The sequence below is a fragment of the Bubalus bubalis genome, chromosome 1, assembly GCF_019923935.1.
Source record: "Bubalus bubalis isolate 160015118507 breed Murrah chromosome 1, NDDB_SH_1, whole genome shotgun sequence".
Lineage (NCBI taxonomy): Eukaryota > Metazoa > Chordata > Mammalia > Artiodactyla > Bovidae > Bubalus > Bubalus bubalis.
This window is the reverse complement of record NC_059157.1, coordinates 7,432,800-7,458,994: the sequence shown is the minus strand read 5'-3', so window position 1 is coordinate 7,458,994 and position 26,195 is coordinate 7,432,800. Positions and strand designations below refer to the sequence as shown.

At 48.9% G+C, this 26,195-nt stretch overlaps 1 protein-coding gene and 1 non-coding gene across 9 annotated transcripts in view; both read left to right on the top strand.

The window, feature by feature from the left end:
- Window positions 1-26,195, top strand: part of CSGALNACT1 (chondroitin sulfate N-acetylgalactosaminyltransferase 1) — a 338,580-nt gene that overhangs the window by 269,319 nt on the left and 43,066 nt on the right. The gene's annotated exons all lie outside the window — the stretch shown is intronic.
- Window positions 2,340-2,505, top strand: LOC112587502. The gene has a single exon (XR_003112022.2). It is a non-coding gene; the product is annotated as a U1 spliceosomal RNA (small nuclear RNA).

The window sequence follows — 26,195 nt, the reverse complement described above, 5'->3', positions numbered from 1 at the left end:
TGTTTGTTGGTCAGGACTGGCTGCTGCATGCTCTCGGCTCTCACCCGCGGATCCAGAAGTGAGAGATATTTGGGGACATCAAGAGAGCAGATGGCCCGTGAAGACAGCTGGCCCAGGCAGTTATTAGTCCAGGGAGGCGATGGGTCATTTTCTGAGCCTGGAGCAGAATTTCGCGCCTGTTGTTGCCATTCGAGTTGCAGAGAGAGGCTTCGGGCAGAACTGGTAGGGCTGGAGACTCTGTCAGTAAGTCACCGCAGCTGAGCGATGACAGCTGGCTTTGCTTCCCGAGTGAAAGGTTCCAGCAAGAAGATAGAAGGGGAGAGGTTCTGTTTGGTTTAAGTTTAAAAGCAGAGGTACTCAACTCCTTTTTCAATGAATGGGTTATTCCTTTTTAAGTTTTGTTTATTTATTTTTGGCTGGGCTGGGTCTTCCTTGCTGCAGTCTTTTCTCTAGTTGGGACTGGTAGGCTGTGCTCTCGTTTCCGTGCCCAGGCTTCTCGTTGCAGAGCACGGGCTCTTGGGTGCTTGTACTTCAGTAGGTGTGGTGCTCAGGTTAGTTGCCCCTTGGCCTGTGGAATCTTCCCGGACAAAGGATCGAACTCATGTCCCCTGAATTGGAAGGTACATTCTTAACCACTGGACTCCCAAAGACATCCTCGACTCCTTCATAGGGCTAGAGAAAGATGAATTTGCCAAGGGAGCTGGTGAAAACCCAAGATGGGGTATTTGGCGCCAACCCCATCTCCTCCTCTTTCACGGCACTTGTGTCCCGTGATGGCTAAGCTTTGTGCGTCCCTCGCTAGCCTGAGCTGAGGGACCGCTCCTCATATCCCTTGGTAGCCCTGACACTTCAGTGGAGTGCCTGGCACACAGGTGCTGGCAGTGTTTGTTGAATGAATACATGAACGCATGGCGGCACAGGTAGAGGATTGGCCTGCACGGGAGGAAGGAGAAAGCTTCCTTTGAAACGGAGAAGAGGGTGGCTCTGCAGTCTGATGAGTCAAGTTTTGCTCATTTGATTTTTTTTGTCTGAGAGAGTGACTAGGAATTTAAGGTCGGAACATACAAATAAACACTGTACTTACTATTCAGTAAGTGACAGTGATGATTTCATGTGATGCTTTTATTCGTCTGTATCTCTGTGTGTTTGAGTCTTTAAAGTAGAAAGCTAATTTAATGTACGTTTGACATCTCTCTTGCAGTAACCATCCTAGTCCACGTCCATGGTCCATCTTCCTCCTCTTCTGGGGACCCCTCACCCTCTGCTTCACGGTGTTCTCTCTGCTGTTAACCCATCTCCGGTGACCTGGCCCCCATCGCTCGTCTCGGTGCTTCACCTGTAGGAGATGCATTTTCTGCCCTTGAAAGGGGAGCCAGTGTCTTTTCTTGGACATATTTGCAATCACAACTGCATATAATTAGTTTTTACAATCTTGGTCTATGTAAAGTGCAAACCCTCCCGTTCTGCTGTGATTCATGGGTAGGTAAAAGAGCTCTGCACCAATTACAGTTTGTGTGTGTGTGTGTGCGTGTGTGTGTCTTCCCCACTCATCCAGCAAGCACTTCTCCGACACCAGCTGGGTGTCCTGCAGTTCAGCTCAGTTCTGATACCTTCTACCTGGAGGTACATCGGATTCCACGGTGTAAAGGGCTCAGTCCCACAAGACTGCCCTCTTCCCTGACTTCAGACCTCAGGTTATCACATGTGCTTCTGACCAACCAGCTGTAGGCTGGAAGTTCCAACGGCCCCTTCTGGGTTCAGTTAATTTCCTAGAGCAGCTCACAGAATCAGAGAGACATTTTACTCAGTTGCTGGTTTATTATGAAAGGATGCGATGGAGGTTGCTGATGAGCATCCAGGTCGGAGCCATCTGCAGAGCAGGCATGTGGGGAGACGGGAGCTCCCTGGTCTCTCCGGGTCCCACCCCTCCAGCGTCTCCACCTGTTCACCGACCTGGCTGCTCTCTGAAGCCCCATGCCTTTGGGATCTTTATGGAAGCGTCATCACTCAGGCCTGATGGATCGTTAACTCCACTCCCAGCCCTTCTCCAGAGAACGTGGGGTGGGGCTGAAAACTCCAAGCTTCTAGTCATGACTCTGTCTTTGCAGTGACCAGCCCCCAGGCAGCAGCCCACCCAGAGTTACCTCAACAGAACAAAAGACACTCCTGTCACCCAGGACATCCCAAGGGTCCCCGGGAACCAGGGCAGAGGCCAGCATACATTTTCCACAGTGTCCCAGATGGGGACGTGTATTAGACTATCCCATCCTTCTGCTGGCGTCTTTCATGAGTTTGGCTTGGGAGCCAGGCTGCCTGGATTTAGATCTCAGCTGAGCCGTTTAGCTAACTGGCATGGGAGATGCCGTGAATATGAAGCTGGCTTTCCCAGGGCCTGAGGTTTATCCATGACAGTTTGGTTGTGCTGACCCCAGTGAGTTCCCCAACTGTGGGAGACTCGGCTGCATGCTTTGTGGTAGTGGGGGACTGCGTGTGCACTTTGCCCTGTAAATAGAAAAAAGAGTGATTTTCACTCACTGTGTCTGCGCAGTGAGTGAGTGGAAGTCGCTCGGTCGTTTCCGACTCTTTGCGACCCCATAGACTGTAGCCCACCAGGCTCCTCATCCATGGGATTCTCCAGGTAAGAATACTGGAGTGGGTAGCCATTCCCTTCTCTGGGGGATCTTCCTGACCCAGGGATCAAACCCGGGTCTCCTGCACTACAGGCAAGATTGTTTACCTCTGAGCCACCAAGTGGACATTCTAATACCTCATGGGATTGTCACAAGGAATATATGGGTTCATACAGATAATGCTTTTATAGCATCCCTGGCACAGTAAGTGTTAATTATTACTACTATTTTTGTTATTTGTTGGTGGACCTGGGGGAGGCATTTTTATAGCCCCAGACATTTTTTAGAATCCTTCCCTGGCTTCTTAGACTCTACTGAATTATAATTAATCTTCCCTAAGACACAACAGTTGTGGTAAGTTCATTTCCCTTTCTTGACTCATGTTCAAAATGCCATTTAATATATGCAAAGTTAAAAGTCTTGAAAAGTTCTCCTCATGAAATTAGAGTTCGGTTCTTACCCAGTGTTAATATTGTGGTTGTCGGCGGTCATTTTTCAGTGTCTGTATTAAGCAGACTAATCGTAGTTTTGTGCATGTGTCTGTTGATGTAAGAGAGTGTCTCTTGGGAAGTGTATAATGTAGAGAATTTTGAACCTGGGGTGACTATCCGTATTCGCATTTATTTCAGCACATCTTAGGATGTGAGTTTTCCTTCTTTCTTGTTCCTGCCTTGGGGCCACCGTGTTCCATTCTCAAGCCCCAAGCCTCTTGTGGCTGCGAGCGCAATGATTTTGCAATCCCTGCAGTGTCTTCCTGCTGAGAATCTTCTTGGGAGATGGAGGCAGGGGAAGGGTCTTGCGGTTGGCGTGTGAAAAGGCACTTCTGTGCTGAGAACTCCGAGCGGCAGATGAGGACCACGCCCCGGGGTGGAAGCTGCAGGCTCCTTTGTTAGCGCTGTGACTTTGAGCCTGCTGCCGATTATGAGCAGTGGAGTCCTTCAAAGCCCGCCCGTTTTTCTTGTCTGAGATTTCACCCATCATTCTTACTGACTTTCCACTCATCATGTTAACTGCGATTTAGATGTTTGTTTTTCTGGCCCCAGACTCCCTTGTCCTGCCTTTAAACTTGGTGCAGACTCTGTCGTGACCTTGACATGTGGTGGTCCCTCCTGCCTTGGTGGGGTGGGGGGACCATGTCCTCACTCCCATCACAGAAACTGGATGTCCAGTGCTCTTGGGACCCGGGACCAGTGGGACCAAGCAGGAGCAGAAATAAAGGAAACGCATCCTTTTCTTTCTGGACCCACAGCTACCGCTGGGAGATGGAATGGTCACCTCTTTGGGGGTGTTGGTTGGAGTGAAATTGTTTGTCTTTCTAAAGCAATATTGTATTTTAGGATATAGTTGATTTCATAGTGCTTTTCAAATATTAACCCGATATATGAGTTTCTGGGGGCAGACCGTGAGTAAATCTTAAAGCACAAGCTTTCAGGAATAAAATTTAAGCTCTTTAGAGTTGTCAACTTGAGGGGGGAAAAGAAATGAGATAATCCTTCAGAAAGGAAGCGTCATACGGAAGTGTGAGTTGGCGTCTGAATGTAGGTTAACTTTCTTCCCTAGGAATAACGGTGAAAGGATGCCTCTTCACTGCGGCGTCCTGACAGGACGTGTGGTGAATCCCGATGCAGTTACATGGGCGTTAGCGGCAGCAGCCTCTCAGCTTCCGCTCCGCCGGGCACCGTCCCGGGCACTGGGGGCCGTCCTGGGCACTGGGGGCCCGAAGTGCAAACCCAGACAGAGCGCAGCTCATGGAGTTTGCATTCCAGTTGGGGAAGAGAGTAAATATAAACCTGAAGGAGCAGATCACACAGCAAGAGGAAAGATGGGTTCCTTTATCAGGGAAATAAAGGCGCTGTGGCTCAGATGGTCAAGAGTCTGCCTGCAATGAGGCAGAACCTGGGTTCAGTCCCTGGGTCAGGAAAATCCCCTGGAGGAGGAGATGGCAGTCCGTTCCAGTATTCTGACCTGGAGAATCCCATGCACAGAGGAGCCTGGTGGGTCACAAAACATGGGACAAAACTGAGCAACTAACGTGCACACACAAGTGGGGGGTTTCTGGGGAGGACACTTCCATCTGAAATACAGTGATCAGATGAGGTTGTGTTGGGGTGTGACAGGTGGACAGAAGTGTGGAGAAGGTGAGGGAGCTGGGCCTTCATACACCTCGGGGGCGGGGGTGGGGGGTCCAGAGAGGAGTGGTGGGGCACTGGCTCGGCCCGGGAGCCTGCCCGGTGCCTGGTGTGGGGACAGTGTGGGCTGGACAGAGCTGTTGGGGAAGAGAGGGGAGATGGAGCCAGCGGTGGGTGGCTGGGGAGGGGGCACATATCTCATGGACCATTGTGGGGACTGACTTTACATGCCTCAGTGAAACGGGGAGATTCAGGCTGGTTTTCAGCTGAGGGGGTAACATGATCTGACTTAAATTTTGGAAGGGTGATTTTGGGTGCTGTGTTGGGAGCAGACCGTGGAGCGGGTAGAAGCCGGGCGACGTCTCCGGGGCTGTTACAGGGAGTGTGCACAGGCGGTGTGGCTGGACCAGGGCGGGGACAGGGGAGATGCTTGGCAGTGGTCGGATGCTGGGCGTGTTTTGAGAATGGAGCCAGCGTGTTTGCCAGTGGATGGATAAGCAAGATCAGGGAGTCGGGGTTGATGCTGGGGACTTGAGTCTGAGCATCCAGGGGACGCGTTGCTGTCAACGGAGGTGGGCAGATTCTGGGCGGCCCGTGTGCATGCCTGTGTGTGTGTGTGCACGCCTGTGTGTGTGTTTGGGGGGTGTAGAAGGGTCCATATTGTGTCTTTCTCATGTCTAAAATGTATGAAGCTCATTTTTTTAGAGAATTGTAAGTTCTCCGATTAGATTTCCTGAACAAGTACACACCCTTGTGCATAGGCACAATATCGTTGGGGAAGTGGGTCCCGTGTGACTGATGATGGCCATCACTGGTCCCGGGACTGCAGGGCAGGTACCGCCAGTGGGGGAGGGGCTTAGACAACAGACGTTTATTTTCTCACAAATCTGGAGGCTGGAAGTCCAAGATCAAGGTGTGGGCAGGTTTAGTTCCTTCCAAGCACTTTATCATTGGCCTGCAGATGGCTGTCCCTACTGTGTCCTCCTGTGGTCTTCCCTGCACACGTGTATCCCTCATGGCTCTGTGTGTCCTAACCTCCTCATCTTATAAGGGAACCAGTCAGATTGGATTAGGACCCCCTAACAGCCTCAAAGGGACATGCTCACCTCTTTAGAGCTCGTGTCTCTAAACACAGCACCTTCTGAGGTTCTTGGGGTGGTTAGCCTGTGAATTTTTGGAGGACAAAATTCAGCTGCTGATGTCGGTCTTCTTTGGTATCTGGGAACCTGAAGGGGTGTCATTAGAGTGTTTTGCGTGTGTGCACTCGTTTGTGCTCAGTCCCTTGGTCGTGTCTGACTCTCTGCGACCCTGTGGACTGTAGCCCACCAGGCTCCTCTGTCCATGGGATTCTCCAGGCAGGAATGCTGGAGTGGGTTGCCATTTCCTCCTCCAGGGAATCTTCCTGACCCAGGGACTAAACCTGTGTCTCCTGTGTCTCCTGCATCGGCAGGCAGGTTCTTTACCACTGCCCCACCCAGAAGTTAAGTGCTTGTTGCTCAGTCGTGCCCAACTCTGCGACCCCATGGACTGCAGCCCACCAGACTCCTCTGTCCATGAGATTTTCCAGGCAAGGATACTGGAGTAGGTTGCCATTTCCTTCTCCAGGGTATCTTCCCAACTCAGGGATCGAACCCGGGTCTCCTGCACTGCAGGCAGATTCTTTACCGACTGAGCTACAAGGGAAGCCTCACCCTGAAATGACTCCTGAAATGAGATTGTCAATAATATTCCTCACGTTAAAAAGCAAAACACTGAAGTAAATGCTCTTGCTGTGTATATTCATTTCACTCTCTCAGGACTCTTATTAAATGCTTGTGATGAATTAGGCTTTGAAACAGAGAAGAGTGAGAGAGTTCTCCTCATCCAGCTGGGCAGCCACGTCCACCAGTGACCTGTGCAGGAGGCTGGAAAGGAACAGCTAGGGAAGTTGGCAGAGAAGCAGAACGTGGTACCTGGAAAGCCAAGGAATGGAGGCGTTTTCAACGGAGAGAGTTGGCATTCACAAGCCTCAATGACTACAGTTGAGACGTGAGTGAGGGTGAAGACAGAATTAATGAGAAAACCAAAGTATCCCCATCTTGCAATACAGGAAGAATGGAAGAAGGAGAAGAAATCCAGCTGCATCAGATTAGTAACAGTGACAAATCCAGAGGCCAGCCTGCGGGCGCCCGGACAGCTGGCCCACATGCTACCTTGACCACCGGGCTCTCAGCGTGACAGTCCACCCCACAGTGGTGTCATTCACAAGACTGTCACCCTGCGGGGTGGGTGTTCACAAGCTGGATTGCACGTTGTAAACACGTGGATGAGCCATCTCCTGACATTCAGTGTGTCCTCCTGCCCCCTCCGTTTCTTCTCACAGAAAGGTCCACAGTTCACATGCTGACAACCCAAAGTGAAGTCGCTCAGTCATGTCCGACTCTTTTCGACCCTGTGGACTGTAGCCCAACAAGCTCCTCCATCCATGGGATTCTCCAGGCAAGAATACTGGAGTGGATTGCCATTTCCTTCTCCAGGGACAACCCAAAGTGGACTTTAATTTAATTTAATTTTTAAAGATTTTTTTTTAATGTGGGCTATTTTGAAAATCTTTATTGAATTTGTTGCAGCATTGTTTCTGTTGTTTATGTTTTGAATTTTTTTTTTTTTGCCACGGGGCATGTGGGATCTTAGCTGCCTGACCAGGGATCGAACCCACAACCCCTGCGTTGGAAGGTGAAGTCTTAGGCACTGGACTGCCAGGGAAGTGTCCCCTAAAGTGGATTTTATCAAATGGGGAAAACAGGGCATCTCCAGACCCTCACTGGTACACAGCGCCCTGCACGGCCCTTTTAAGGACAGTAGGTGCTGAGGGTGGGAGGCTCCTTTGGTCTCAGGCTTGTTCACAGGCGTTCACGCTCACGGCAGGCCTCTGAAGGACGGAACCTCTGTCATACCAGGCCTCTGCAGCCGGAATGCTCCTTTCCTGGTACCGTTCAGAGTGAGGCATCAGAGTGCTTCAGGGTGGAGAAGGTCTTCCCTCACATGCTAGAACCGCTCTGCAGCGCGGCACTTGGCTCTGGCGATGGCCTCGCAGGGTGTGGGAACCCCTGAGTGTGGAAGCGATGGGACTGCAGTCTCTAAGGCATGCTTCCTGGCCTCCGCTGCACCGTGCAGTCTCTTGGGGTGTCCCAGCCACGCTCATTGGATCAGGATCTCGGGGGTTGGGGCCAGGGCAGCCCCCGGGGGATGCTGGTGAGCAGGTGCAGACATGAGCCGCCGCCCTGATGGAGACGCCAGCCCTAGAGCAGAGACAGCCTCACAGGCAGTTCTCAAGGCTGTGCCTGTCCGGGAGCGGGTCTCTGGAAATTGTGATTCTCCAGGTAGAATATTGTGAAACGTGCTTGACCTTCGCTCTGTAACCAGCACGTGACCTTCATCTGGGGGGAACTGAAGTTCTTCTTCTTCCTTTCCTTCTCCCCAAATAATATTCTGGCTCACATTCACGCACTTCAAGGCCTTTGTGTATTAACTGCTGTATATGTACTTCAGTCCTCACGAGGACCCTGGGAGATGGTCTTCATTGCAATCATGCGTTTTTGCAAGCAAGGACACAGGGGCAAAGAAAGCTGCAGTCATCTGCCCAGAATCAACACGGCTGGTGCTTGAACCCAGGTGCCCTGGCTCTGGTGCCCTGCCTCTCCGTCCACCGAGAGAAAGCCAAGCACTGATTCACTCCACAGGTATTTACGGGCCCCTGCAGGGTGCCAGGCCCTTACTCATACTTTCATTTTGAATTAGGGGCAGCTTAACAGGTAACAGGCCCGCATAATGCTCTCAGAAACACATGACTGAAAATCAATTTCAAAATAATTATTTTTGGTAGATGTCCTATAACACTCAACTATTTAATTGACTGTATTTTGTTTTACTCTCTATGAGACGCCCTCTTTAGCCCATGGATTACTTAAAAGCGTGTTGTTTGATTTCTGAGTGTTTATAGAGATTTCCTTGTCTTTCTGTTACTCATTTCTCCTTTGATTTCATTATGATTGGAGGACACACCTTATATAATTTCAGTTCTTTTCAGACTGTTGGTTTGTTTATGGCCCAAGATATAGTCTATCTTGTTGAAAGTTCCATGGGCTTCAAAAATACATGTGTCATGCTTTTGTTGGGTGGAGTATTCTGCACATATTGGTCAGATCCTGTTGGTCGACTGTTGTTCACTTCTTCCGTATCCTTTCTGATTTGTGTCTAGTGGTTCGGTAAGTTGCTGACAAGGGGACCAGAGTCTCCAACCATGGTTGTGGAATTGTCGGTTTCCGTTTTCAGCTTTCTTGGTTTTTGCCCATGTGTTTTGTGGCTCTGTTGTTTGGTGCATATGCGTTTAGGGTCATTATGTCTTCCTGATGGAATGATGCCTTTATTATTTGATAATGTTCCTCTTTGTCTCTAGGAAGTTTCTTTGTTCTCAAGTCTGTTTTATCTTTTAATTAATTAGGCTGTGTTGGGTCTTGGTTGCGACACGCAGAATCTTCGCTGTGTCGTGTGGGATCTTTCACTGCGGCACGTGGACTCTAGTTACAGCGTGGGATTCAGTGATTGGAACACGCAGGCTTAGTTGCTCCACGGCCTGTGGGGTCTTAGTTCCCTGACCGGGGATTGAACCTGCATGCCCTGCATTGCAAGGCAGATTCTCAGCCACTGGAAAAAGTCCAACCTCTGGAGCTTCTCACCAAGAAAAGTCCCCCTACTTTGTCTTACCCGGCCCCTCCTGTTTCACTAACGGTTGCATGATGTGCCTTTTCTCATCCTTTTCCTTTCTGTTTGCCATTTGGTCAAATCTGAAGTGAGTTTCTTGTAGACAGCTGTACTTGTGTGTGTGTGTTTTAATCCATTCTACCAATCCTCTTTTTAAAATTTATATATTTAGGCCATTCGGACTTAAGGTAATTAAGATATGTTAAGAGTTTGTCTTCCAAGTTAACAGTGTAGCAGCTTACATAACACACATAACTAAGGCACGTTTTCTTTCGCAGAGTTCACCAAGAGATGAAACTCTTGGTGTCACTGGGCTCTTGCCCAGGGTATCTTTATTTGTGTGGTTTTTATGCCCCGAGTGTCATTGGCGACGTCAGTAACACCAGGACGCGGCGGCTGGCAGTGCTTGCGTCTGCTCGCGGCACCGGCGTGGCGTGTTTTGTGTTTACAGGCCCGTACTCCTTGCTCTCGCTCCATTATTACTGCTGTGTTGCAAACGGTCCTAGAATCTAGTGGCTTTTGATCCCCATCTTCACATGCTAACAGACTCTGTGGGTCCACAGTTCAGAAAGGACCCCATGGGGACAGTTGTCCCTGTCTTAGCTTGCCTGCAGTCATGTCTGGGAAGGCAGGAAGGCTGAGGGGACTCACCCCGGGGAGACGGGCACCCGAATGCACCTTCCCTGGCAGATCTGGCAGCGTGCTGTGGTGGTGTGAGCACCAGGACGGCCCTTGGGCCTGGCTGCCTTGGGGCAGTCAGCCTCTTACGTGAGGGTCTGGGCTCCACGAGCCAACGTTCAGCAAACCAAGTGGCTGCTGCATCACTCTGCTGTCCTCTCTTGGGTGAAGTAGCCACAGGCCCACTCAGATTCCAGGGGACAGGCCCACCCTTGACAGGAACCTTGTCAAGTAATTTGGGGGTCATGACATACGTGAGAAAAAATATTTAGGGTGTGTGTGTGTTAGTTGCTCAGTCATGTCTGACTCTTTGTGACCCTATAGGTTGTAGCCCTCCAGGCTTCTCTGTCCATGGAATTCTTCAGGCATGAATACTGGCGTGGGTTGCTATTCCCTTCTCCAGGGGCTCTTCCCCACCCAGGGATCAAACCTCAGTCTCCTGCATTGCTGGCAGATTCTTTACCATCTGAGCCACCAGAGAAGCCCTAAATAGATTAAGTAGTATTGTTTTTCTTTTAAATTCTCTAAGTTGAAAAAATTTTATATTAAACTATCATCTGAAAAGTTTTCCAGGTGGCTCAGTGGTAAAGAATTTGCCTGCCAATTCAGGAGACATGAGAGATGTGGGTTCAGTCCCTGAGTTGGGATGATTCCTTGGAGAAGGAAATGACAACCCACTCCAATATTCTTGCCTGGTAAATCTCATGGACAGAGGAACCTGGTGGGCTACAGTCCAGAGGGTCGCAGAGTCAGACACGACTCACACTCACAACAGCCATCATGTAAAAACCGCATGTCCTAAGAGACTTCTTTGTGTTGATATCCGGTGGAATTGCTTTTATGGTTGAAGTAGGTCAGTCTCAGACTGAGTGAGGTTGCTGTAGGAATCATCTAATGGCCTGTGACCCTGGGATCACAGCGTGTTTCTCCAGGTTTATTGTGACTTCACAAAGCACAGTGAGTCGTGTGCTGTTTAGCACGTGTCCTGTGCAGTTGGAGAAACTGAAGCCTTGAGAACTGACTTTGTGCAACGTCACAGAGCAAGTCAGCGCTTGAATGGAATTAAATGCAGTGTCTCTGTGTCCTGGGCTGGTGTCTCTGTGAGTGTGTTCCTCGGCTCTGTCATCTAAGACGACCTCTGGGATCTAATGCCTGATGATCTGAGGTGGATGGAACTGATGTAATAATAATAGGAATAAAGTGCACAATATATGTGATGTGGCTGAATCATCTCAAAAGCATCTCCCCCGTCTGTGTAAGAACTGCCTTCAGGAGATTGGTCCCTGATACCAAAAGGGTTGGGGGCCGCTGATCTCAGGTGTCCTGTAGAATGTGCCACCTCGCGGAGTGACCGACCCATAGCTCGGCGTCCTGAGCGGGTTGTTCTGTTGGACGGGATGTTCCTGCTGTGACAGGCCTCAGAGCCCCCGACAGTCAGTGCTAAGTTGTCTCTTTGTGTGCTCCTCAGCTCAGAGGAAAAGCGCCTTCACCTCCTTACTGCGATCCAGCCGACGCATGTCCATGTCTGTTTCAAGGATGGGGGGCAAATTGTATCTTAGGATGTATTCCTCCCCAAAAAGCTGATCTCAATGGGTTTTCCTTCAAAACATTATAGTGATGAGAACATACTTTTTTTTTTTAAGTTTAAAACTGTTATACTTTAAGCTCTTGAGATTATCCAAAAAATAAAAGAAAATCTACAAACCAGGATCCAAATAAAACCGACCCGCTGTGTGGTGGCAGCTAGCCCGACCTTGGTGAGAGTCCCAGGCATGGGAGACTCACGACCCGCCCAGCCCCCACCTGGCCCTAGGACCATCCAGTTTTCTGCATGGACACGTCCTCCTTTCTCCACATCCCCCCGGGCACTTGCCTCTCGGGCAGTGTCCCCCCATCTCCTGGCATCGCCAGGGGGTTCTCGCCGCACCTCTGACCACGTGTGCTCCAGGCAGCCCCGGGTGTTGTTCATCTACACGGCTCCAGTCTGTTACCGTGATGGAAGGTGCATATTAGGGGACCATGGGGAGAAGGAGCCACGGGATTGATGGCTCTCAGAAGCATAACCCATCACTCGCTAGCCTTCTGCGCCTGTGGCTCTGGAGTGTTTGCCAGAGATGATTCATTATTCAGATTCCATTTAAAATGCTGCCCAAGTTTGGGCCATAGCTCCAGGCTTTATCGCATAATGAAGAAGAGGTTCAAAGAGAAAAACAAGAGCGCTGGGGTCTAGAGAGTGCTTTCCACATGGGTTTTCCAAGCTGCTCTGGTCCCAGTTCCTGTCTGTTTCTGTGACCCTGGAAGTAGCAGGCGTCACAGGCCCAGCACTGCCCTCGGGTCTCTGAACACGGCCCCCTCCCAGCAGAGCTCCATCGACTCCAAGGTAGTTCTGATTTTACAGTCTTAACGTTTGTACCCATTTCAGGTAAACCAGTCATTCCACAATTTAATAGGTCTGATGGGGCTGCCCAGGAACCTGCTTACCAGTTTCTACCAGCAAAAACAAACACAGGCCAATCAGTCTCTGTTTTGGTAGGGAGCGGTGACTTGTGTGCTGGCCCTCTGGATTCTTTTACTCTTCAGCTGCTGTGGTTTGTCTGTCATGAGGGAGCCCCACGTAAATATACATATTTCCCCCGGGTGTCCAGTGGTTCAATGTTATAGTCTCTCTGTGAAGTTAAAATCAATTCTTACCATGGGCTAATCAGAGGAGTTAGCCAAATAAGATAAATGCATATAGGAGGTCAACTTCACACTTGCCTTGAAGCACAAAGCAGTTGATGTGGATGCTTTTTGTACATTGTGATTCGATTTTTAAGACCAGGAAGTAACAACTCAGTGTCATGAAATAGCTTAAGGTGCTACAAAGTGAGTGGTGAAGCCAGGGTTAGGAAGGGGGTCCCTGGCTTAGGTGCGGCCGAGCACAGTGGCTCTCGGGACAGCGCGGGGCCTGGGCCTGTCTGTGCGGGTAGGAGGCTGTTACACTTGTGTTACTGATGATGCTGTTGTAGGTGTGCCGTGACACAGGGTCGTGCTAAACTGCATGGGGGAGGTAGTCAGATAAACGGGCGTAGTATCCAGTAAATACAGGTTAGTTATTTGAAAATTCCGGTTGATATTAGAAATGGGTGTTTTTTCAAGCAATAGCTAAAAAATACCCTATTGAAATATTGCTAAAAATTATCTTGATTCAAATAATTATGTATGTTAATTTATATATCACCAGACTTTTTAGCAGAATATCAAGGTTATCATATAAGATGACCAAAAGGCACATGAACAGATGCTCAGCACTGATAATTATTAGAGAAATGCAAATCAGAACTACAACAAGGTATCACCTCACACTGGTCAGAATGGCCATGATCACAACATCTACAAATAATAAATGCTGGAGAGGGTGTGGAGAAAAGGGGACCCTCCTATACTGCTGTTGGGAATGTGAATTGGTGCACCCACTATGGAGAGCAATATGTAATTTCCTTAAAAGCTAAAAATAGGGCTACCGTATGATCCAACAATCCCACTCCTAGGCATGTATCTGGAGGAAACCATAATTTGAAAAGATACATGCACCCCTATGTTCATAGCAGTGCTGTTTCCAATAGCCAGGACATGGAAGCAACCTTAATGTCCATCAGCAGAGGAGTGCATAAAGAAGACGTGGTGCATGTATAATGGGATATTACTTAGCCATAAAAAAGAGTGAAATAATGCCATTGGCAGCAACATGGCTAGACCTAGAGATTATCATACTAAATGAAGTGAGCTAGACAAAGACAGACGGATATCATATGATATCACGTATACACGGAATCTTAAAAAAATGGTACAAAAGAACTTATATAGAAAAGGGAAATGAACCCACAGACGTAGAAAATGAACTTATGGTTACCAAAGGGGAAAGGAGGAGAAGGAGGGATAAATTAGGAGTTGGAAACTAACACATACACACTACTATGTATAAAACAGATAACCAACAAAGACCTACTGTATAGCATAAGGAACTATACCCAGCATTTTGTAATAAGCTATAAGGGAAAAGAATCTGAAATATGTATATATATATAATACATGCATATATAAAATGGAATCACTTTGCTGTACATCTGAAATTAACACAACATTGTAAATCAACTATACTTCAGTTTAAAAAAATTAAAAAATAATCCTGCTCTCTGGGTCCATAGTGACTTAAAAAAATGAGTGATTGGATCCAGTTTACAAGCATATTTGAGGTCAGTGTATATCGCACAGCAAAAGGAGGGCTTGCCCAGGGCCCTGACCCCTGTGACCAAGAGCAGTGATGCAAAGACTAATGGAGTAAAGTGGGACGATGCCATAGTAATGAGTAATGATGTCCTAGGAATAAGAGTGATTATATTGTTATAATTACTGTTGCTGGCATCACCAAGTGCTTCCTGGGTACCAGGCATATTTGCATGTGTTAATTTATTTAGTTTTCACAGCAGCCCTACAAAGAAATAGGTACTATTGTTGATCCTATTTCTTAAAAGACCTCCCTGATGGCTCAGCAGGTAAAGAATCCGCCCTCAGTGCAGGAGACGTGGGAGACGTGGGTTCACTTCCTGGGTCAGGAAGATCCCTGGAGGAGGAAAATGGCAGCCCCCACCAGTATTCTTGCCTGAAAAATCCCATAGACAGAGGAGAAGGTGAGCTACAGTCCAAAGGGTCACAACTGAGCAACTAAGTTTGCACACATTTCTTAAAGGTGAGGAAATTGCTATCAGGGGATCAGTCTATAATATGTCACCTCAGTCTTCAAACATGAGGTTTTTTTCCTTTTTCTAAAAAGTATGATAAAATTTACAGAACATTTGGAAAATGCAGAACAAATTTACATATAGTTACACTACATATAATGATTTTTAAAGTAGATTTTTAGTTGGGGTTTCAATATCAACCTCTCAAAAATTAATAGAATGAATAGACAGGGAAGTAGAAAGATAATAGTAGATCTGAAAATCACTATGAACCAATTCAACATAATTAAGATGTATACAATTTTCACACAACAGCAGGATACAAATTCTATTCAAATTGCCATAGACTATAAACCAAGAGACATGGGAATATATCCAGGGGACATAAAACAAGGTACAAAAATGTCATGGTCTAAAGGTATTGAAATCATACAGAATCTATTCTCCTGCCACTGTGGAATTATATTAGAAATCAATATAAAAAGATATTTGAAAATAACCCACATATTTTCAAATGCAATATGACATTTACCAAGAGAGATCTTTGACTTAGCCTTTGAAAGCCTCAATAAAGTTAGAAGACTGAAGAAACACAGAGGGTGATTGCAGAGAAGAATTTCAATGAGAAATTAATATCAAAGACACTTTATAAATCCCATGTATTTGGAAATTAAATGTCTACTTTTAAATGATGGGTGTATCAAAGAATCCATAACAAGGAAAATTAGGAAATATTTGTAACAGAATAAAAATGAAAGAGAATTTATAAGAATTTATAGAATTTATGTAGCTGAAGCTGCTCAATGCAACTAAATACAATGTAGAGTCATGAATAAAATATGAAAACAAATAATGGACACGCACATAAGAAAATTGAACAGAATCTGTGCTTTAGTTAATAATACTGTGTCATGTGTTAAATTTCTTTTTTTTTTTTTTTGGCAGCGTAGTATTTCTTTATATTCTCAGAATTAGATTAGAAGTTCCAAGTCTCATTCAAATTTCTTTTCTAAAAATCAGTAAAATAATAAGCTTTCCAGACTTTTAGCAGTAATACTAAATGCCAGAATAAATGGAACTATATCAAAGTTTTGAGTAAATATAAATTAGAAATATAGCATTCTATTCATACCTAGTCAAAGAGTTGGAACCAAAATGTCATGGACTTTTAGCTAAGCAAAAATTCAAGTTTTCTTACATATATATATATAAATGTAGGTATATATATACACAAAAGCTTTTCTGCTACACTTGATAAAGACTTGAGAAAGAATAAAAAAGAGATGGAGCAATTAGAAAACATAAACAATAAAGTGGAAACACTGATTATGAAATAGAAAAAGTGAAACTAGATAAAAGTTAAAGGGCATCATAAGGTCCTGTTGCTTTTAAACATGGTTGCCCTCTAGAATCACATCTAGAGCTTTGAAGAAGAAAGCAATACCTAGGCATTTGTATTTTTCAAAAATTCCAAGATAATTCTAATGTGCATGTGGGTTTTGAAAAGTGATTCCAGTTTTTTCTATTAAAAGTAGTAGTTTAGTATACAGAATTCTCTTATTTTCTGTCGACCAATGCAATGGTATTAAAACAAATAATTGTTACATAATCAAAGTAGTAAAAGATGTTTATCAGTTTTAACAATCAATAGCGAGACAAAAAACAGTGTGACAAAATAGCAAGTCACAATGGAAGCATGATTAATCTAACAATATAAAATAATTGCGTACAATTTGGGGGGTTAAGTAGAGTGATACGGTTAGTGGAAGTGCATACCTGTGCGTGTTTCATCCCCCTGAAGTGAAGTTGCTCAGGCGTGTCCGACTCTTTGCGGCTCTATGGACTGTAGCCTACCAGGCTCCTCTGTCCATGGGATTTTCCAAGCAAGAGTACTGGAGTGGGTTGCTATTTCCTTCTCCAGAGGATCTTCCCGACCCAGGGATTGAACCCAGGTCTCCTGCATTGCAGGCAGACGCTTTACCCTCCATCCCCTTAGCCTCGTGTATGTATTTGGTCGGTGCATTTAATCCACTTACATTTAAGGTAATTATCAATATGTGTGATCCTATTAGCGTTTTCTTAATTGTTTTGGGTTTATTTTTTGTAGGTGTTTTCCTTCTCTTGTGTTTCCTGCCCAAAGAAGTTCCTTAGCCTTTTGTTGTAAAGCTGGTTTGGTGGTGCTGAATTCTCTTAACTTTTGCTGGTCTGGAAAGCTTTTGATTTCTCCATCAAATCTGAACCCGAGTCTTGCTGGGTAGAGTATTCTTGGTTGTACTTTCCTCCCTTTCATCACTTTAAATATGTCATGCCATTCCCTTCTGGCTTGTAGAGATTCTGTTGAGAAGTCAGCTGATAGCCCGATGGGAGTTCCCTCTTATGTTATTTGTCATTTTCCCTTGTTGCTTTTAATATTTTATCATTTAATTTTCAACATTTTGATTACTGTGTGTCTTGGTGTGTTACTCCTTGGGTTTATCCTGCCTGGGACTCTGTGCTTCCTGGACTTGGTTGAATGTTTCCTTTCCCATGTTAGGGAGGTTTTCAGCTATTATCTCTTCAAATATTTTCTCAGGTCCTCTCTCTTTTCTCCTTTTGGGACCCCTATAATGTGAATGCTTGTGCGTTTAATATTGTCTCAGAGGGCTCTTAGGCTGTCTTCATTTTTTTTTTTTTCCATTCTTTTCCCTAGATTCTGTTTTGTAGCAGTGATTTCCACCATTCTATCCTCCAGGTCATTTATCCATTTTTCTGCCTCAGTTGTTCTGCTATTGATTCATCTCTGTTTGTTTGTTCTTTAGTTCTTCTAGGTCTTTGGCAAACATTTCTTGCATCTTCTCTATTTTTTTTTTTTTTCTGAGATCCTGGATCATCTTTATTATTATTATTCTGAATTCTTTTCCTGGAAGTTTGTCTATCTCCACTTCATTTAGTTGTTTTTCTGGGGTTTTGTCTTGCCCCTTTATCTGGGACATAACTCTCTGCCTTTTCATTATGATTAATGAAATGGTGGGATATGGTTTTCGTTCTGGCAGCCGTGGGCTTGTAGTTCTTGCATCTTCTGTCTGCCCTCTGGTGGAGGAGCCCAAGAGGCTTGTATAAGCTTCCTGATGGGAGCAGTGGTGGCGGGGAAACTGGGTCTTGCTCGGGTGGGCAGGGCCACCCTGAGTAAAACTTGATCCCAGTTGCCGATGGATAAGGTTGTGCCCTCTCCCTGTTAGTTGCCTGAGGGGACCCAGCTCTGAAGTCTGCAGGCTCTGTGGTAAGGTAAATGGTGAGCTCCCAGAGGGCTCACACCAGCGGGCACCTCCCAGGGCCGCTGCTGCCAGCGCCTGTCCCCCTGGCAAGCCACTGCCCACCCAAGCCTCTATAGGAGACCCTCCAGCACGAGCAGGTAAGTCTGATTCAGTCTCCTGTGGGGTCACTGCTCCTTTACCCTGGGTCCTGGTGCATGCAAGATTTTGCTTGTGCCTTCCAAGAGTGAATTCTCGGTTTCCGCCAGTCTTGTAGAAGTTCTGCAGTCCAGTCACCTTGGCCTTCAAAGTCAGGTTCCGTGGGGATTCCTGGTCCCTTTGCCTGATCCCCAGGCTGGGAAGCCTGACGTGGGGCTCAGCAACACAGCAGTGGGAGAACTTCTTTGGTACTATTGTTCAGTGTGTGGGTCAGCCAGCGGCAGGTGTGGGATTTGATTATATCGTGACTGCGCCCCACTCCCCACCATCTTGTTGCAGCTTCTCCTGTCTTTGGACATGGGGTGTCTTTTTTTGATGGGTGCCAGCATCCTCCTGTCAATGGTTGTTCCACAGCTAGCTGTAATTTTGGTGCTCTTGCCGGTGGAGATGAGCTCACTTCCTTCTACTGCACTATCTTGAACCTAAATCCCAGAAGTGAGTTTTAAGACTCACTTCTCTAATGTATTGTGTACAGGCGATTAGCTTTCTGAAGAATCTTTGTTGATGCTTTTCTCCTCTCAAAAGTCAATCTCAAAGAGAAAGGAAGGACAGAAAAGAAAGAAGAGTTATAATCATCCTTTTGGTGTTAGCTTCCCTTATAGCTCAGTTGGTAAAGAATTCACCTGCAATGCAGGAGACCCTGGTTTGATTCCTGGATCAGGAAGATCCCCTGGAGAAGGGAGAGGCTACCCACTCCAGTATTCTTGGGCTTCCCTTGTGGCTCAGCTGGTAAAGAATCCGCCTGCAATGAGGGAGGCCTGGGTTCGGTCCCTGGGTTGGGAAGATCCCCTGGAGGAGGGAAGGGCCACCCAGTGCAGTATTCTGGCCTGGAGAATCCCATGGACTGTATAGTGCATGGGGTCGCAAAGAGTCAGACACGAATGAGCGAGTTTCACTTTTGATGTCAAGGTTAACTGGCCTTTAAGACCTTGGCCATGACCGGCTCTTAGATTCACAGCCATCCTGCCGTCACCCCCTGAATGCATCGTTAATGACCTGGGACCAGTTAATCAGTTCCTGTGTAGGCCTCTGTTCTGTCCTCTTAAGAGGATGCGGTGGACGGCAGGTCCTGTAGAAACTTCCTTAGAACTGAGATGATGTCTGTAAACCTGGTGCAGCTGTTCGGGCCTCACGGCCTCTCCGCGGGGGTGGGCTGGGCGCGTAGCTGTGGACACATGACCCACGGTCACCAGAGACCAGGGTGGAGTCCCACAGCCTCTGCTCTCTGACCCTTCACCCCTGTGCGTTGCTGCTGCTATGTCTTGAGTTGGCATCTGTTCCCACAGCCTGGACTTACTGTTCACATGCTCAGAGAGGTAGCCAGCAGCTGGTGGGAAGTGTGATAAGGGGAGAAGACTTCCCACCCCCAGGGTTTGCTCCAGAACCCGGGACCCCTCTGCTCCGTCCAGGCGGCATCGCCTGTGCGGCTTCCATGTCGGTTCCTTAGAGGAGAGAGGAGGACCTGCGGAGACCCATCCCCGGAGAGGAGGTCATGGGCTTGGAGTCCGTCCTGCCATGTGAGGGCGGGAGTTGTGGCGAGGTGGGGGAGGCCCGACTCCAGGGCAGCCGTACCTGAGCCTGGTCTCCCCGAGAGCCTGCTCCTCCATGAAGCCTCCATGTCCTCAGGAGCCAGTTTTTGGGACTCTGTGGTCATGTCTGACCTTGGCCCCTGAGCTGTGGTTCCTCTCTTGGGCCCATTTCTCTCCCCCCGACCCTGCCTTTCTTTCTACCCCACCCCACCTCGGCTCAGGCCAGACCTCGGCAAGTTCCCTCAGCCCCTGACCCCGCACACGATGCCTAGAGCCGCCCGGATCAGGGAGTCTGGTCTCTCCCCTCCTCTCCTGCTGGGGACGTGTGTGCGTGCCCTTGCCCGGCTCATAGACGCCCTCTGCCCAGGGTGGGGAAGCCCACTCGCCTTGCTGCACGGTCACCCCAGCACCCACCGGCCCCACCTGCCCCAACCTCTGCCTGCCCCAACCTGTCCACTGGGCCTCCCCTTCCTCCTGCTTCACTTCGCCTGCCCCTCCCCTGGGCGCCCCTCCTCCTCGCCCCCTTGCAGTCCACCCGCTGGCCCCCTTCCTGCGCTGTGCTGGGTGTGGTCAGAGGTGTGGCCCTTCCCTGGGGGTGGACTCCGCCCCCCACCCCCCCACAAGCCTCATTCCCTCCCTGTTTTCTCGCGATCCGTTTCTGTTTGCGTCTTCCTCTCAGCACACCGTGGGCTCTCCTATTTTTAAGAAAAGAAGGCGCTGTCAACTCCCTCAACTTCCTCTGACTGCTGCTCTGCTGTGGCCGCCCCTCCTTACCCAGCACCGCCTCCTCCCCTCTGTCTGCCCCCTGCACCCCAGAGACAGATCTCTGGGTCCCTCGGGGCTTGACTGCTGTGGGAGGGGCTGGTGTGGGGTGTGGTGCACAGGACTGAGAAGGTGGGGGGGGCAGGTCACAGGCAGGGACAGCACTAGGGTGGGGAGCGTGTTCAGGGGGACCCGGGGGCGGGAGATGCCTCCTGGCGGAGGTCCACTTGGGTGGAGATCTGAAAGGCGGGCAAGACCCAGCGGAGCCGGCCTGGTGCAGGATCCCAGGCGGACGGGAAGGGAAGGGCAGAGGTCCCCGCGCAGGAATGAACTTGACTGCTTGAGGGAAACAGAAGAAAGATGCTTCCTTGGCCAGCTCACCCCTGCCCCTCGACCTCTCACCCGCAGCGCCTACTGCTCCTGGAGCCTCGTGGCGGCGGTCACGGGGGGCTGCTGGCCGCCCTGGGGGCCACCCTGTCCTCGTCTTGCTTGACCTTGACCATGCTGCCTGGCTGAGCCGCCCTCCCCTGCCTCTGCGCCTGCCCTGACCTCGCCGCCTCCCTGCTGGCCGCCAGCGCCTGCTGCCTGCCGGTGGGAACATGCCAAGCCCGCATCCGGGGCTCCTCTTCCCATTCCTTGCATTTGCTGCAGCTCCACTCAAAGTAGGGGGTGGCCTCTGAAAAAAGGCCCCTCTGCTGAGCTTCAGACCTGCCCACGTGGCTCTTCACGTCAGCATTTCTGTTCTTAACTCACAGCCCTCCCCCTGGCCTGCAGCCTACCTGACTCCCACCACCACCCTGCGCCCACCCTCCCACCTCTAACGGGGGTCTCTCCACCCCTTTCCACCTCTCTCCTGCTGGCGCTCTCAGTTTCCTACTGAGTCACGGGTTCTTTCCAGCTTCTCGCCCTCTCCCTTTGTCCTGAATACCCCTTGCTGTCACGCCAGGGCTCTGATTGGATCTCGCCTCTCCCTGGAGCTCCGGGCGAGTTTGCCCTGGTGATGACCCGATGGCCCAAGGGCTCTGCCCCATCGGCCTGCCCAGCTTCGCCTCCACCCCTGCCTTGTGCCCCAGCCTGGCTGAACCACCTCGGCTTTGCCACACAGGACAAGCTGGTTTTGTTTGTGCAGTATCTTTGCCTTCGCTGCCGTCTTTCCGTAGAATGTTCTGATTTTGCAGTCTTGGCACATGCCCACTCGGTCTCTAGTCCCGCTGGAATGTCGTCTGTCAGCCTGTCCGCACCCTCAGCAGGTGGACGGTCCCTCCTTTCTGCTCCCTGCACCGCGGGGAACGCTTAGGAGCTTAGCGTGCTGTGTGTGTCTGTCTGCCTTCCTCTCTAGAATGTGAATTCTGAGAGCGCAGTCATTTTTTATCATGTGCCTCTTCATATCTCTGATGGATAACACAATCCATGGTGAATGATAGCCATAGGGAAAATCAATAAGGATAAAAATAACCATGTCAGTTGACTCTGAGTGGTGTGTGGCTGGCGGGGCACCTGGTGAACCCAGCACCCTGCTGCACTGAGATCATAATGTGCCTTGGTGTGTGTGCACGTGTGCATGCTAAGTCACTAAGTCATGTCTGACTCTGTGACCCCATGGACTGTAGCCCTCCACGCTCTTCTGTCCATGGAATTCTTCAGGCAAGAACACTGGAGCGGGTTGCCATGCTCTCCTCCAGGGGATCTTTCCTACCCAGGGATTGAACCCGTGTCTCCTGTGTCTTCTGTATTGGCAGGCAGGTTCTTCACCACTAACACCACCTGGAAAGTCCTAACACGCCTTTGCTTCCCACTTTAATATCAGATACCCAGTCGCCTTCATGGAGCTGATACATAGTTTTGTGGGGAAAATATGGCTCTGAAAAGAAAATCCACTGTTAGTACTGGTGATGAAGTTGGGAGGAACCCTCAGTAAGTGAGGTTTTCAGAAATCCCTGATAGATTAAGAACCAAGTGTTGAGTTTGTCGGCACGGATGTACGGCATGAACAAATGCAGTGAATAGGAGTAAAAAGATGACCTGTGAATTATTTCAGCAAGGATCTCAGTGCAGCCACGTATCATCAAATGAGAAATGTTTAGAGAAAGTTAATGGTGATGAACCTGAGTCAGGATGTATCTGGAAGCGGCTGTGAGCTGATGTGCTGAGATGCAGGAGAAAGGAGGTGTCTGCAGGGGCCCCTGCAACCTGGCGTAGGAGGCAAGCAGGAAGCCTTTTTACTGTTTTTATGGGGGGAATTCTTTACATTGTAGGTTTCTGAGCATTTGGGGACTTGGCTGCAGTCTTTCACAAATATTAAACATCTGCTGCTTCCCCTTAAAAAATAGAGCTGATGACAGAGGACACCGTGGTGATGTCTTGTTGTCCCGTGTGCCCGGGAGTGAGACATCCCACCTCAGCGGACTTCTCGGGATAATGGCAGCCCACAAGCATCAGCAGTTCCGCTGTGGAGTAAAATCCTACGCAGGAGTGTCAGCCTCTCCTTCTGAACAGGCCAAGGAGGATATGCTTCTATAGGGGTGTGTTCACAGGCAGGTTACGGGGTAGAGGGTTTTTTTTTTTTCTTTGTATTATCCCAGACATTTCCGATAGATTAAAAAATAGTAACAACATACGACCGTCCCCTTCCCACCTGCTGTCAGGAGGCGGCCTGTCGGTATTTACCACTGTCCGCATTTCTGCCTTTTACATATTTTCTTTCCACATACACTTTTTTCCAGAAATATGTATTTTTAAATTTTTATCTATTTATTTTGTTGTTGTTGAGTTGCTAAGTTGTATCCAACTCTTTTGTGACCCTGTGGACTGTAGCCCACCAGACGCCTCTGTCCATGGGATTTCCCAGGCAAGAATACTGGAGTGGGTTGCCCATTTCCGTCTCCAGGGGATCTTCCTGACCCAGGGATCGAACCCATGTCTCCTGCGTTGGCAGGTGGATTTTTTACCACTGAGCCACCAGGGAAGCCTGATTATTAATTTATGTCTGTGCTGGGTCTTTTTTTTTTTTTTTTTAAACTTTACATAATTGTATTAGTTTTGCCAAATATCAAAATGAATCTGCCACAGGTATACATGTGTTCCCCATCCTGAACCCTCCTCCCTCCTCCCTCCCCATTCCATCCCTCTGGGTCGTCCCAGTGCACCAGCCCCAAGCATCCAGTATCGTGCATCGAACCTGGACTGGCGACTTGTTTCATACATGATATTTTACATGTTTCAATGCCATTCTCCCAAATCTTCCCACCCTCTCCCTCTTGTGCTGGGTCTTTGCTGCTGAGCGCTGGCATTCTCTAATGGCAGCAAGCGGGGTCATTCTTGAATGGTGATGTGAGGGCTTCTCAATGCAGTGCCTTCTCTTGTTGTCGAGGATGGGTGGGCAGTCTTCAGTAATTGTGGCTCCTGGGTTTTGTTGCTCCGCGGCATGTGGGATCTTCCCAGACGAGGGACTGAACCCGTGTCTCCTGCATTGGCAGGCAGATTCTTAACTACCGGACCACCAGGGAGGCCCTGAAAGTTGTTTTTTTTTTTTTTCTTTTCATGAAAATCTTCTCCTTCAAAATTTATTACTTGTAATGTGTGGTAGGCTCTGAATTCAGGTAATTGTTAATTAACAGCTGTTAGAGTTGTGGGTAAAAGAAAGGGTTAAAGCTCTGGGGCAGGTGGAGGGGAGGTAAGGTTTATCGAGGGTATCGGAGCTGCCGGCCGTGGTTTTCAGCACAGAAATGATGTTGTTCCTCTGATTGCTGGTGTTCCTGCTCCTGCTTCTTCCCCTGCTCTGAGGGCATGGCACTGGGTGTGGAAGGGGGCTCGAGGGAGGAGACAGTTGCCCTGGGTCTCGCTCTGCTCGTCTGTAAGAGGAGTCCACCGTGGACTGGTGGACTGGACCATCCCCCAGGTGCGCGCATCATGTGTCAGAACAGCTCCACACGGAGGGGCTCAAACTCTCAGGCCCTCGTGTGTGGAGGAGCGAGAGAGAGAGGACTTCGGATTGAGAGAGTCTTAGCATCTTCCTGGCGGGGAGGGTCCAGTTTAGAAGGGTGATGGGTGAGGGTTGAGGGGGGGCCGCTGGGGACCTGTGTCTTGAGGAAGTGCCTGGCCTTTTCACGGGATAGCGGTTTTGTGGTTGTTCAGCTGCTCATATGTGTCTGACTCTTTGCGACCCAATGGACTGCAGTATGCCAGGCTCCTCTGTCCTTCACCATCTCCCCGAGTTTGCTTGAACTCATGTCCATTGAGTCAGTGATGCAATCCAACCATCTCGTCCTCTGTCGTCCCTTTCTCCTCCTGCCCTCAATTATAACCTTTTTTTTTTTTTTTTTCGGCTGCATTGCATGGCTTATGGGATCTTAGTTCCCTGACCGGGGATCGAACCCATGTCCTTGGCAGTGAGTATAGAATCCTAACCACTGGACTGCCAGTGGAGGCCCTTATTTTAACCGTTTTTAGGTGTACTGTTCATGGGCATTGAGTACACTCACATTGTGTGTAACCGCCATCCCCTCCCATTGCTAGAACTTTCTCATCGCATCAGACTGAAACCCTGCCCCCAGTGACCACTGACCCCCGCCCCCGCCCCGGCCCCTGGTGCCCACCAGCCTGCCTCTTGTCTCTGACTCTGACTCCTCTAGAGATAGCGTGGGAGTGGGATCACACAGCAGTTGTCCTTTTCTGTCTGACTGACTTCACTTAGCACGTTCTCAGGCCCCTCCATGTTGCAGCATGTCTCTGAGTGTTATTCCTTTTTAAGGCTGAGTAGTATTCCACTGTGTGTATGGATTGCACTTTGTCCATCCGTTCATCTGCTGGTGGAGGTTTGAGTTGCCTCCGTTTTGGCTGCTGTGAAAATGTGGGTTCCAGCCCCTGCTCACGCCTCTGTTTTCAGCTCTTTCGGGTACACACCCAGAAGTGGGATTGCTGGATCATATTATATAATTCTGTGTTTAATCTCTGAGGGCAACTGCCAGGCTCTTCTCCACAGCTGCACCGCTTCACATTCCCACCAGTTTCTCCAGGAGGAAGAGAAGTTGTCTGTGCTTGATATAAATCTGATTTCACATGAAGTGGGGCAGGACCTACCCTCAAGTCATTAGGAGTCTGGGGTGGGTGAGGGAGGGTTTGGGGCTTCCCTGGTAGCTCAGTTGGTAAAGAATCTGCCTGCAATGCAGGAGACCCCAGTTCGATTCCTGGGTCAGGACGATTCTCTAGAGAAGGGATAGGCTACCCATTCCAGTATATTCTTGGGCTTCCCTGGTGCCTTAGCTGGTAAAGAATCTGCCTGCAATGCAGGAGACCTGGGTTCGATCCCTAAGTTAGAAAGATCCCCTGGAATAGGGAAAGGCTGCCCACTCCACTAGTCTGGCCTGGAGAATTCCATGGACTGTATAGTCTGTGGGCTCGCAAAGAGTCAGACACGACTGAGCGACTTTCACTGAGAGGGAGGGTTTGGAGGCCTGGCTGTATGTAGTCCTAGGACTTTGGGCCATGGGAAGCCGGGGGCCTTCTTAGCTAGGGCAGAGCAGAAGCAGGGTGGTGCTGTGGGAAGCTAAGGGCC